This window comes from Ctenopharyngodon idella, chromosome 7 (genome assembly GCF_019924925.1).
Source record: "Ctenopharyngodon idella isolate HZGC_01 chromosome 7, HZGC01, whole genome shotgun sequence".
Lineage (NCBI taxonomy): Eukaryota > Metazoa > Chordata > Actinopteri > Cypriniformes > Xenocyprididae > Ctenopharyngodon > Ctenopharyngodon idella.
The window spans coordinates 38,253,996-38,268,405 of NC_067226.1; the positions used below are offsets into that span (position 1 = coordinate 38,253,996).

General features: G+C 36.4%; 1 protein-coding gene across 2 annotated transcripts in view; it reads left to right on the forward strand.

Moving 5' to 3' along the window:
• casq1b (calsequestrin 1b) overlaps positions 1-14,410 on the forward strand; it is a 48,989-nt gene that overhangs the window by 16,594 nt on the left and 17,985 nt on the right. The gene's annotated exons all lie outside the window — the stretch shown is intronic.

A 14,410-nucleotide genomic window follows, 5' to 3' on the forward strand; every position in this document is an offset into this window, starting at 1 on the left:
ATGGTATTGTTGCACTTGGAACGAGCGCTATGATTTGTTGAACATTTTATGGTCCTACGCCTTCCACAGATGATATATATACACAGTGTTGTTATTTTTAAAAGTAATGCATTACAATATTCCGTTACTCCCTAAAAAAGTAACTTATTGCGTTATTTATTTACTTTTTATGGAAAGTAATGCATTACATTATTTTTGCGTTACTTTTTCTCATCTGGGCTGGGCTGTTTGTTTGTTTTTAAAAACAACAAAAAAGTTACATTTTTGGCAAATGTAAAGGCCCTTTCACACCAAAAGTAAAATGAATAAGCCTCAGAATGAAGAAAAAAGGAAATGCAAATTCACACCTGTACAGTAGAGGGCGCAATTCAAACAAGCAAGCCTTTCAGCTGCTGCCATTCTGGAATACAGAAGAATAGGATGCAGGAGAAAAAGTAAATGAGTAAATGTATGCTCACATTTATTCTATAACTAGTCTAGAATAACCATCATGTTTGCACAGCACACACAATGCCTCTGCATTGTGGAGAGCTGTCAGTCAATAAATGGGAAAACAAAATAACTTGCATTACTTATTTGAGAAAGTAACTCAGATAATTTGTTGTAAATGTAAAAGTAATGTGTTACTTTACTAGTTACTTAAAAAAGGTAATCTGATTACGTAACTTGTGTTACTTGTAATACGTTACCCCCAACACTGTATGTACATATGAATACATTTAGATCACTTAACTTGTGATTGCTATCAGGATGTGAAGAGACTTTCAACCAGCATAACAAAAAGATTTTTTAACCAAATCACCTACCCTGCCTTTAAATGTTAAAATATTTTTTGCAAATAAAAATCTGAATAATAATTAACATAAAACATTGATGCGGTAATGCCGTTTTGTGCCAGTAAGGTATTGTTAAGTAACGTTAACAACAGACTACTGTAAAGAAAAAACAGCAACAGACAAAAACAGAAGGTATTGTCAAAGATAGCAGAGTATTTTATAGAGGTATTGCAGAAAAGACTGGGTCAAACTGATTTTAATTCAATTCAATTCAATTTACATTTATTTGTATAGCGCTTTTCACAATACATATCGTTTCAAAGCAGTCTTCTGAAGTCCTCGCAGGAGTTGGCGCCGTCTCTTCAAAAGTGTTGGTCATCTGAGGTCTTCTTAAGAGGCTGGAACCAAACTGAAGCTGATGTACTCTCTAGTCGGTAAAACGGAAAAGCAAATGGAGAATAATTAGCATCTAGGGTTGCAAAAATGGCATGTTTATATCTAGTTTACAATAGAATATTTGCAATATACAGTACACTGATCAGCCACAGCAGTAAAACTGCCTGCTTAATATCATGTAGGTCATGCTCATGCTGTTAAAACAGCTCTGATATGTTAAGGCAAGGACTCCACAAGACCTCTGAATGTGTCTTGTGGTATCAAGTTGCAAGGTGGGGCCTCCATGAATCAGAGTTTTTCACCAAGCACACCCAGATACTCAGTCGGATTGAGATATGGGGAATTTGGAGGCTCTTTGTCATGTCCCTCAAACCATTCCTGAACAATTGTTGCAGTGTGGCAGGGTGCTGAAACAGGCCACTGCCATCAGGGAACACCATTGCCATGGTCTGCAACAATCTTCAGGTACAATCTTCGTGTCAAAGTAACATCCAGGACCAAAGGTTTCCTAGCAGAACATTGCCCTGAGCATTACACTGCCTCCACCAGCCTGCCTTTTTCTCATAGTGCATTCTGCTGCCATCTCTTGGTCAAGTGGTCAAGTTTTGTTACTCATATATCCATTGTAGGCACTTTCGGCAGTGGACAGGGGTCATCATGGGCACTCTGTCCAGTTTGCGGCTATGCAGCAAACTGCTATGCACTGTGTGTTCTGATACCATCCTATCATGGGAAGCATTACGTTTTTTAGCAATTTTTTGAGGTACAGTAGCTCTCCTGTCTGATCAAACCAGACAGGCAAGCCTTCTCTCCCTATGTGCATCATTAGTTTTGACTTTTAGCACATAATATAGATGTATTCAACAGTAATATAAATGTATAAATTAATTTTTGTACAGTAGTTCAAAATATACAATTACTAAGCGGTATGGTAAGGACACACAATAAATACTTCAGAAGAAAAGTGACCTAATGTGGGCAGCCCAATCTGTCAGCCATGTGCTCATGTACTAATTTCTGTTTCCATAGAAACTAGTTTTGTTTGGCTTTGAACAAATGTCAAATTAAAAGTCTTTTTTCAGCGTTGCGGTAAGGATTCAATAGTGTGAGACAGGTCCATTTAGATGAAAAATAATCATATAAATGATCAGTAAACAAAAAAAAAAAAGGTCTTTAAGATGGTGTAAAGTTATATTTATATGAAAGAAATTTTTTTGAAATAATTTCATATTGTAAAATAATTAACTCATTTTACGTATCTTAGCACTGAGACCACAGTTGTGGGACATGCACAGAAATTGTGTTTGGACCTATGAATTCTTCATAATTTTTCATTAAATCAATTTAATTAGCTTTTTTTTTATGTCAAAGTGTGCAATGACACTGTGTTCATATTTATCAAGCATCATATGACAAATTTTTAACATAAATCTAAAATTTCACTGCTAGGACTTAAAAGTGCCAGTAGTTGCACAAACATGCATATACTCACAGCAAAAACAGCCAAAAAGTCTGTAAAATGTCTGCACCAGATACTTACATCATAACAGCTTAAAACATAAAAATGAGTATGAGTGATGATGCAAAATAATTCCTTGAATCAGAGATTTGAATCAATTCATTAAAATGGACAGTTTGAACTGATTCAGGAAAATTAACTTACTAACTGCATCACTGTTTTGCTACTGAAGTTTAGTATCATATACATATATATATATATATATATATATATATATATATATTTTTTTTTTTTTTTTTTTTTGCAGCAAAATAAGTGTTTATCATTGTGACATATGGTGCAAAAAACAAAACAAAAAAAAAAACAAAAAATCCTTGAAATCACAGTTTTGAACCAATTCACTGAAATGGACAGTATACTAGTATAATGGCACGTTTTCTTAACAAAATAAGGGCCATTTCATTGTGATATGGTGCAGTATATTTTAAGAGTATATTTTTAGACAAGTTAGCTGCAATCAGGACTATTACATAATTCCCTTGTTAATTATGTCATAGATTTTCTTTAAACCATATGCTCTTACCCGCTGGTATAATTCCTGTTCTGTATGCAAGTCTACATATTCATCCAAACTATAGCTACAAACTGGATGAACTGGATGCATCTGGACTCCATAGAGACTTTATGAATGAGTAATCACTTATGAAGCACAGCTTCACATGCTTCATTATCTTTCTCTCTATGTTTCCTGTCATTGCTGCTGGAGAGCGAAATTTGCACAGTGAAATGAGAAGCCTGAGAACTCAGTGTTCATATTACAGCTGAATCACACTCATAAAAGCACTTGCATCTCTCAAACATAGACTCCACTTCAGCTTTAGGCATACTGGGATCTGAGTTTTGAAGTCTACTGCCATCCTCAGCTACTATCATAGCATAATTTGGCACAATAAAGCACAGTTCTGTCCTTTAGTTATGTCAACTGACTGACCACAGGAATATAACTATGTGCTCTGTAACAAAAATCAGCAGCTTGAAATAAGAGAACCTAACTACAGTTTAATAAAAAAAAAAAAAAAAAAAAAAGAGCAGGGTAATTGTATTTCTCTGTCATGATATAGCATCAACAAGAAATGAACAAAAACAATACTGGGAAAAAGACTAGGTTCACTCAAACAAACCCCCTGAAAAACAAAATGGAAACACAAGGGCTATTTATTGTACAAAACTACTAGTATGTGCCACATGCTCTGAACTCTGCCCTGCTCTCACTCTGATCATTCGCACCTGCAGCCAATCGCCTGCTCGTTTGAACTTTCATAGGCTACATTCAGACTGTCAGTCCAAATTTTTGTGCTTATCCGATTGAAATCCAATCAGATTTAGCAAGTGTGAATGGGCAAAAATCACATGAAATGCAATTTTTACAAATCCGTTTCGAATTACATTCATATGTGGTTTGAAATCCTATTCAAATCCCATTTCTGGAAATCGGTTTCAGTCTGACTGCTCTGCTCAGATTTCGTGGGGTTTATGTGATTTTCTCATGCCACGTGTTTCTTCAGTTTTTGTTGAATAAACTGGTCCCACTTTATATTAGGTGGCCTTCACTACTATGTACTTACATCAAAAAATAAGTACAATGTACTTATTGGGTTCATATTGAAATGCAAAACACTTTTGCTGCCATTGAGGTGGGATACGGTTAAGGTTAGGGAAAGCTTTGGTGGTATGGGTAGGTTTAAGGGTAGGGGTAAGGTGTAAGGGATGGGTCAACAGTGTGATTATAAATGTAATTACATAAATTAATTACAGATGTAATTACATCCAGGTGTTTTTAAAATATAAGTACAATGTAAAAACATGTATATACACAATAAGTGCATTGTATCAAATGATTAATTTAAATGTAAGTACATAGTAGTTAAGGCCACTTAATATAAAGTGGGACCAATAAACTCCTGTACCTGGATTCATCTCCATTTCCAAGATTGTCCTCCAAAAAATGACCCTATAGGTCGTTTTTTTTCAAACACCTTATTAAGACCTATATTTACTTTTTAAAGTCATGTGCCCTCTAGCTGGCTTAAAAATAATGACAGTGTCGTGTTACGTCTGTCGTCGTGAAATGATGTATGACCGTCGTTACCAATCAAAATGCGTATTTATTTAATCACAATGTGTGGACTTTTTACACGGTCCCTTACCCGTAATTTGTCCTATTTCTATTTAGCAAACCTCAATTTTTTTTTAACGACTACACCTACCCCAACACTAAACCTACCCTTAGTGATTTATAGTGAATATACACTTTATGAGTACATGTGTTCCCTGGGATCAAACCCACGATCGCATGATCGCATGATTCCATATTGTAATGCTCTACTAATTGAGCTACACGAAACCCAAAATATGACGCAGATAAAAGGGTACAATGCATTAGTCAAGTCAAGTCAAGTCACCTTTATTTATATAGCGCTTTTTACAATGTAGATTGTGTCAAAGCAGCTTTACATTGATAACTGGTACATTGTTTGGCTGCACAGCATCTCTTAAAGAATAGTGTCAATGCAGGCAGATCAAAAGCACTGTTGAATATCAAATGTCATTAAAATGAAAGTGTCCTGTTGTCGATAGGGGCGCAATAAACAATGTCTGCAAAGTTACGATGCTCAAAGTTCAGTGCAAAGGGAGATATTTTCTTTTAAAAAATTCTCAGGGGTCGGGAAACACACCGGAGCGTTTTGCTGGATTTTCTTCACATAGCAGCAAAATCGACTTAGAATTCTTTGTCATTTTTTGTCATACAGACAAAAGTAATACATCAATTGAAACTACAGAATGTCTACTTTTATCTGTGTGCACAGTAAAAACAAAATGTTTTTGCAAAATAAAAAAAAAACTAACATGATGCGCGATCTGCCTTCTCTATCTGAATGAAGTCCATTCTGATACTCCCTCAGAAAATGAACTGTAACTTAGAGAATACTTATAACACAAACATGACACATATGTCCAAAGAAACGTTGAAATGTCAGGTTTTACATAATGTAAGTCAAATCAAAAACAAATACTCTCTGTTTGTGTAATCTGTTTGAAAAGAGAGAGATGTCAGTCGTTCGCAAGTCACTAACTTCATTATCCACTAATGTTGCCACGCCCACGGACAGCGCGCACTATTCAAAGGCAAATTCTGACGCGATCCATGTGAACAGTCAAAGCTGCCCACTGTCATTAACTCAAAAAAAAAAAAAAAAAAAAACGCATCAGGTTTAGTCAGATTTATGTACTTTTCATCATTTTGAGATGCGGTGAGGAATAATGCTGAGGAATATCTCAGAGGAAGAGTACTACTGGTTTCAGTTCCATTTTGAGGATCAAGCCGGGGATTGTAAATGGTAAGTTCTGTATTCTTAAATCCGTTATCCTAATCATGATATAGACTAGTTTCTGTGAATATATGAATCCTGCATGTTCTGTGTGTCTCTGTATGAATGGCACAGATGCGCGGTTTCGTTTACAACACATAACTTACATTAGTATACATGCCATATTGGCTTACCCCAAATATTGCTATATTGAGATGAGTGAAATTGACTGAAATATGTAATAAATACTGAAATAAAATGTGTTAGCAACATATTAAATTGCAAATTAATTAGCCATAGCACTTATCTTTGAACAAGATTTATTTCCAAGTAAATCTGTAAACTCAAAATGTGCCCTCATTTATTCAAAATGTGTCTCATTTATATTGTTAACTATATTCTAAACAAACTACAAAATAAACTACTTTGTTCTCAGATTCCTTAGTTCTCTCTCACATAGCCTACCTGACTGAAAGGCTCATTATGCGGCTCATTATGTGGGTCATTGTCTCCTCAGGTGTGAATCACAGCATTATTCAGGATTATTCATGCATCCTGTCTTTCTAAACAAAAAAGTGTCTTATAAATTTTAAATCAATATATTGTTTAATGTGAATGAGTAATCAGGATGATTTTTGCATCATTTTGAAGCAAAAATTCTAGGCTTCTACATTCAGTACCCAGAAGTCTTATGGACACATATTTAATATTTGTTTTGTGGCCTTATTTCAGTGACTTAATTTTTTTTTGTTTTTTCAATAACCACGCATTAACGTTATTCTCTCAAAAATACAAACATGTACATACATGTTGCTCACATATTATGGTAGCCAAGTTCGTGCTGAAAACAGTATAATGACACTTTTGCCATTAATATGCTTATAAACAACTGAAAAAAGCACAAATGTCAGGGCATGTCAAAACTTCTCCAGGGCCCCAAAAATCCTAAGACCCCAGAGGGTTAAGGACTACAACAAACGGCTGGTAGGGACTACAAAAAGCTTCTTCCCTGGTTAGTGACATCACTAACCCTAAAATTTACATAAACCCTACCCCCGAGAACATGCAACAAAGGGGGTGAGGCCATGTTGGGTTGCTTAAGAGAAGAGGAAGAGTTGTTGTAGTATAGTGTTGTTATCATGCCGTCATTTTATGCCGGACTGCTTCATAAACAAGGGTTAATTCAACACTGGATTTGCACATAAGTTTAACATGACAGCACATGCTAGTCGATGAGTTGAATCAACTCCACAGCAACTACATAAATTTATCCACTAACTGTTCAGAAGTGTCCAGATGCATTCTATAAGTTGTAACTTCTTCCTGAGTCTCTCCATCATTGTCCGACTCTGGTTTGAACAATGTAAGGCTGAACACCGTTCTTGACAATTGTCATTATGGCTGAATGTGAGATTCTCCAGCTTTGTTGTTGTTGAGCAACTAAAGCATTAGCTGATAAAGCTCAAAGCTCAAGCCCATTCTGGAAAGCGGGCGGGAGCAGCAGCAGCTCATTTGCATTTAAAGGGACACACAAAAATGCCATGCTTTTGCTTACACCCAAATAGGAGCAAATAAGACAAGCTATAATAAATGATCTGTGGGGTATTTTGAGCTGAAACTTCACAGACACATTCTGGGGACACCAGAGACTTATATTACATCTTGTAAAAGGGGCATTATAGGTCCCCTTTAAACCAAACTTTATTGGACATTACCTGCATTAGTATTAAGAGTTCATTAAATGTTTACAAATACATTAAACTTATCTCCAGAGCTAAACATAACCATTTAAAGAAATTATATAACATAATGCTGTCAATATGAAATACATACAAAAACTCATTAGGTCACGTTGTTAAAATACATCAGTTAGGATTAGGAGTAGGTTTAAGGGATAGAATATACAATTTGTACAGTATAAAAAAAGTCCATGCAAATGATTTATAAATGCTTTGTTACTGTATACTTATTTTAAAGTGTTATCGAATGTTGTCAAAAATGTTAGCACAAAAACATTATTTATGCATCATTCATGGGGAAAAAATTTAACATTTTAGTTGGATGTTTGTGTAACTTTTTTAAATGTTTCTTCTTCTTTCAAAACACTCAGAAAACATTAAAATGTAACGTTCCCATAATGTTTGCAATAAAATAAAATGGAACATACCCTTTATGTTCACATAACCAAGAAAAAAACATTTAAAACATTTAAAAACTTGAGACTTTGAACATTCAGAGAACATTCAGAAAACATTCAGATATAATGTTTTCATATCTTAATAAGAACGTTAGCCAAACCTTTTTAGAACATATTTTTGATAGCTGGGATGAAACAAAATAAAACTGTCACATGCTCAGGGAATCTCATTTACAAAGTGTCTCTAATATATTTTAATATATTGTGTATATTTTAATATAGTCATATCTACAACTAAACCAATTTTGAATTTGAACAATGTATCACTGTTAGGATGTATGATGCATGAATAGGACCATCTGGCATGATAATGTAATTATCATGTAAAACAAAGGCATTGGTGGAAGAGAATAAGAAAGTGAAAATGATTGACAGTTCGAGTTTCATTAGATATTGTCTTGGTGCCTTCAGGATTGTAGTTATGATTTTAATAGTCTTGCTCTGTAATCATAGCTGTTTCTTATTTCCCTAGTGATTTTAAATGGCAAGATAGAAAATTAGGCTTCAATAAAATGTTGATACTAAATTTTGGGTTCATTGAATGAAAAGCATCATTCTTTTCTATTGGTCTTTTGCCGTTCACATCACTCTTTTTTATTGTCATTAAACAGCAAGCTGCAGTCAGAACATCCCATTGTGGTTTGCAGGTTTTGGAGGGTGGAAGATGTTGGATTATTTAATGTGTAGAGGGGAAAGAAACAGTTGTTGTCGTTTAGTGTGACGAAAGCGGTGATGAGTCAGAGGTGATGTGCTGATTCACATGAGTCATCAGAGCAAGCTAACTAATTTAATCACTCACTCACTCACTCACTCACTCACTCACTCACTCACTCACTCACAAACTGAGCCACCAGCCCAAACCAAGACACTCATAAAAACCCCAAGACAACGTGCACAGAGTCGACAGACCATGTGCATTGCAACAGAAGGAATGACAAACAGTATCTGCACATTTTATCTCCCAGCAGGCATTTAAAAGGCTGCAGATGCTTGAGTACATTTTAATTCCAATTCAGTTCATGAAATGTAGCTAAATTTGATCTAAGCATGCAAACAGGCTGCAGAACTAATTCAAATGCGAATGTAAATATTTAATTGGAATTCAAAGAAATTCACAAAATTTAACTAGAAAAGTAATGTTAGCCAAGATACATTTTGAATGTTCGATTGACAAAAATCAATATTAATATTCAGTAATATTATCTTTTTGACTTCACTGACACTGTCGGATGAAAGAACGTCTCGGTTACGTATGTAACCCTTGTTCCCTGAAGGAGGAAACGGAGACATCACGTCGGAGAAGACCAACCAATTGGGATCTCGCTAGAGAGACCAATCTACTTTGAGTGGAAACTAAATAAGCCAATGCACATTGGCATACAATATTTGCATCTGACTGTCACGCCCTGCAGCGCAGCTATAAATAGGTAGCAATTGCAATGCATATCAGGTTTTCACTGAGGAGCCGAGCCGTGACCCAGCACCCCAGCAGTGGTACAGCAACTGTGGTGACAGGATGTGACGTCTCCATTTCCTCCTTCAGGGAACAAGGGTTACATACGTAACCGAGATGTTCCCTTTCAGTCGTTCACACTCAACGTCACGTCGGAGAAGACAGATGAATTGGAATCCCTACCAAAACGCCACAGGTGCTGCCCCTTCCAGTGCCCTGCAAAAGCCAGCTGATTCCTCTCTAGGATAGGACAAGGCTTACACAGAGAAGGTGAACACTGCCCACACAGTGAACTTGGATAACACTGGGAAAGCGTGCCCTTTTCACAGGAAAGAGAACGCTGCAGAACCCACAGGATGTTATTAGTGGAGTATATACAAGGACACAAGGACCAACCGTAGGGCCGTACTTCATATGGAAGTCTCTGAGGTGGCTCTCACCTGGTTTGGGAGGACTCTGCCAAGGGAAAGACATGGGCTTCCGTGTAGGAGCTTTACTGTGGAAAATACACATATGGGATCCCCTCTGGGTCACACATATAGGCACCCAGCTTAGAACTGGTTCACATGGATACAACAGGTATAGGCCTGGCTCCAGACGCTCTGCCACGTCCGGCTGCCGGGGGTGATAGAGGACTCAACAGGGTTTGCCCAATCGGGACCGGCTCTATCGCGTCCTTCATGAGTAGGGCTACGATCTCTGCTCGCAAGACATGGGCATCGACAGCTTTCACTGAAGTGAACTGAATGCCTCTGAACTTGGGGGGACGCCGGGCGAACTGAATCGCATAGCCAAGCATGATGCCCCCCTAATCGAGAGTGACTGACTGAATTGATCTGTTGATGACACTATATATTGTCTTCTGAAGATCTACTTTTTAGCTGAATCAAATTAGTTTTATTAACATATTACAATATGTTTTTTGCAACATCGACAGTCATTGAACTGAATTGGATCAACATTGAACTAATTTGAGTTGAATAATGACACTATTGTCTTTTAGAGCTGCCTTACAGCAGAATTTAAATTCGTCTCATATATGATGAAGTTGTATCATTGATTCTGTTTATTACTGTGAAGCTGCTTTGAAACAATCAGTACTGTATAAAGCGCTAAATAAATAATGGTGACTCGACAAAGTCTTGTTTAAAAGTTCTGATAAAACATTGAAAATGCTTTGAAGTTTGAAGGTTTATAGGCCTTACAGACATAAAGAACAAAAAAAAAAAAAAAAAAATGAATAACTATAGAACAAATGTAGTAGATACTGTGTTGAATTATCACAAAAAAGCTCAGCCAGTCAAGGACTACTGCTCAATTTTGCCATTTACTAAAAGAAGTAAAACAACTCCAAACACCATGCTACTTTTTGTTATATTGTTAAAGTAGCTGTTATGAACTCACCTCTGAACCCAAAGGTCAAAAATGTCATTGACTTTCTCTGATGCAGGTTTAGATATTTAAAGGAACTATTTTCCTCATTATTGTCTGATTCCTGAACTCATTGACTTCTGAAGTGAAGGTCAGACCTCTTTATTTATTTTAAACATTACAGACAGGAGGAATAAAACATTTTTGCTGGGAAAATTAGCATGGACAATTCAGTTCCTCTTCACCTTCAAAAAATCCAGTAATTTGAATTCGACCTCTCAATCCTTTCACACAAAACATCCATGATTGGGTCACAAGTGATTTTGGTGTTAAATCAGCTTAAAGAATTGTTTTCTTTTTTCTTTTTTCTCAGTTCAAAAGCTTCTTTCTCTGTCTAAACACATGCTGTCAGATATGAATCATAGCTGAGTCATTTCAGCTGTCATATTCTCACAAATAAGAATACTTCACATCAACAATCTGGTGCTACAAGTACAGCAAAACATTTATTTTATGGAGCAGGTTTTTTATCAGGTTTTAATAGAACTGTTTAATGGTTTTACTATTTTAATTTGCATTTAATACCTTTAAAAAATACATATGACAAAATACATGATCTCTATTTGTGAACAAGGAATAGTTTGGTGCTTTTTGGGTACATCTCACTGCACTTTTCATGTGACACATCCACAAGAAACGTTATAAGCGATATAATTTTTCTCTCCATTGCAGATGCGGGTTTATCCACCTTGGCTGCATCCAAAATCGTACACACTCTTGAGTAGGTACTTATTTTGAATAAGTGCCTACTTTGAAAGCCCTAAAAAAGTGTGTTCTATATATGAATATGAATGTAATCTGGACATACTAAATTTACCATGTTGTCACTAGCTGCGTTTACATGGACCCTAAAAGGGCCCGAGCATCGATGGTGTGAGGACCCTATTGTAATTGTTCGGTCAAATATTCGTCTCTGAAATGAATTGCATTTTTGAGGGCCTAAACATGCTTGAAAACTCATGAAACTTTGCACACACATCAGAAGTGGTGAAAATTTATGTCTGATATGGTTTTCAGAATTACATGTGGCAAAATGGCTCAATAGCGGCACCTACAAAAGTTCAATTAAGCGCAGTTCGCGCTATGTTACACATACAAGTATGAAATTCGGTAGACACATTTAACAGCCCAATACCTACAAAAAAGTCCCTGGGTGCAAGATCTGAAAACCCAACAGGAAGTCAGATATTTTGAATTTTCTCTGCAAAATTTTTGCAGTTTTTAACCATTTCCAGATGTTGCACTTTAACGAACTCCTCCTAGAGATTTTATCAGATAAACATCATGTTTGGACAGTCTAATCTAAAGGCCTTTGTGACATTAAATTGCGAAGATCTTGAGTTTTCGCTGAAGGGCGTGTCCGTGGCAGCCTGACAAATTTCGATGTTTTGCCATGAAACAGGAAATTATTGTAACTTGGGCATACAATGTTCGATTTGCCCCAAACTTCACGTGTTTTATTAGAGTTCTGGCCTGAAGACATCTACATGCCAATATTCATTTACAGTCATTGCGCCACCTGCGGGCAACAGGAAATGTTATGTTTTACACTGTGATTAACTCCTCATAGAGATTTAACCAGATCAAGATCATATTTGTTCACTCTAATCTTAAGGCCTTAGCGATGTTAAATTGCAAAGATCTAGAATTTTCGTTGAAGGGCATGTCTGTGGCGGCCTGACAAAGTCTCATGTTGCGCCATGAAAGGGGAAGCTGTTGTAACTCAGGTATACAATGTCCGACCTGCCCAAAACTTCACACGTATGATAAGAGTCCTGGTGTGAAGACTTCTACATGCCAATATTCAGTTAGTCATAGCGCCACCTGATGGCAAAAGGAAATAGCATGCTTTACACTGTAATTCACTCCCAGAAACATAAATATCCCAAGAAGTACCAAACATGCTAGAAACATGTTAAATCATGCAACACCTGGCTAAGTGCTAATGTATGTGATTAACGCCATGAAACAGGAAGTTGTTGTAACTCAGGCATACAATGTCCGTTTGGCCCCAAAATTCATGTTTGATAATAGTCCTGGCCTGAAGACATCTACATGGCAGTCTTCAGTTGTAGTCAAAGCACCACCTGCTGACAGCAGGAAGTGTGGCACATCAAAATGACTTTGCCATATTTCTCCTATATTTACCCACTCAAACGCATGTCATCCACTGTTCACTGTTTTCCTAGGGCCACCGGGTGCGAGGGCCCTTTCAGTGCTGCTTGCAGCTTTAATTCCTTTTGTAATCCGATCGAGAGGACATGTAAACACTTGATCGTATTGAAAACTGAAACTTGAGAGTACAGCGCATGTGCAACGAAGTAGAAATGGCATAATTAAGTATGATATGTGGGACGAGCTGTTTTTCCTGTTGAATAAATTGTCATAAATGTCCTGTCATTCTGAAATTCTCTTTACACTCATAGTATGTTAAGTGGAGCAGGACAACGTTCCACCAGTCCTTGTTTTGTACTCTCATCCACAGACTACTGGTTTTGGGCACGGGAAGGGGTGCTTTTACTACTTGATAAATACAGGCAGCACGACTCAACGGTTCATGTACTCTTTGTTGCCTAATTAGGACCTAGATAAATTTTCTGAGATACTGAATTTGGGATTTTCCTTAGTTGTCAGTTGTAATCATCAAAATTAAAAGAAATAAACATTTGAAATATATCAGTCTGTGTGTAATGAATAAATATAATATACAAGTTTCACTTTTTGAATGGAATTTGTGAAATAAATCAACTTTTTGATGATATTCTAATTATATGACCAGCACCTGTACTGATTATATTGCAAACTGGTAAGCCTATATGTTGTCATTTTATTTTCATCAGCAATCATAAACACACTGGTTTATAATGTAAATAGTTTCACTGGTTACTGCACTTTGTTATTCTTGTAGTTATTTACCTGTAGCGTCTGACGAATCTGAAGTCTCGCACATTCACAGAAAATAGCTTTCTTCTGGGTTGCAAAACAAAGTGGATTAAACAGCCCAGATAGTCATAAAAAAAAGTGCCTGGTACATTTTTGCAGAATTGTATTGTGTTGCGTGTAGCACGGCATCAAAGTGATCAAAGTGAAATGTGGCCCAAAATATTGAGTTAAATTAAATTAAAATGTGACTGTTGCAACATTTCATTTCAGTGATTATTGTACGTATTGCGGCATGCCTGGTGAGTGCTAAACCAAGCCAAAAGTGTTAAGCAAATGTGAGATAAAAGCACATTTGTTGAAGCAACCATGCCATTTTAGCTTGCTTCTGGTGTTTTTTTTGTTGTTTTTTTTTTTTTTTTTAAATCACACTTTTAGAATCGTGATGTG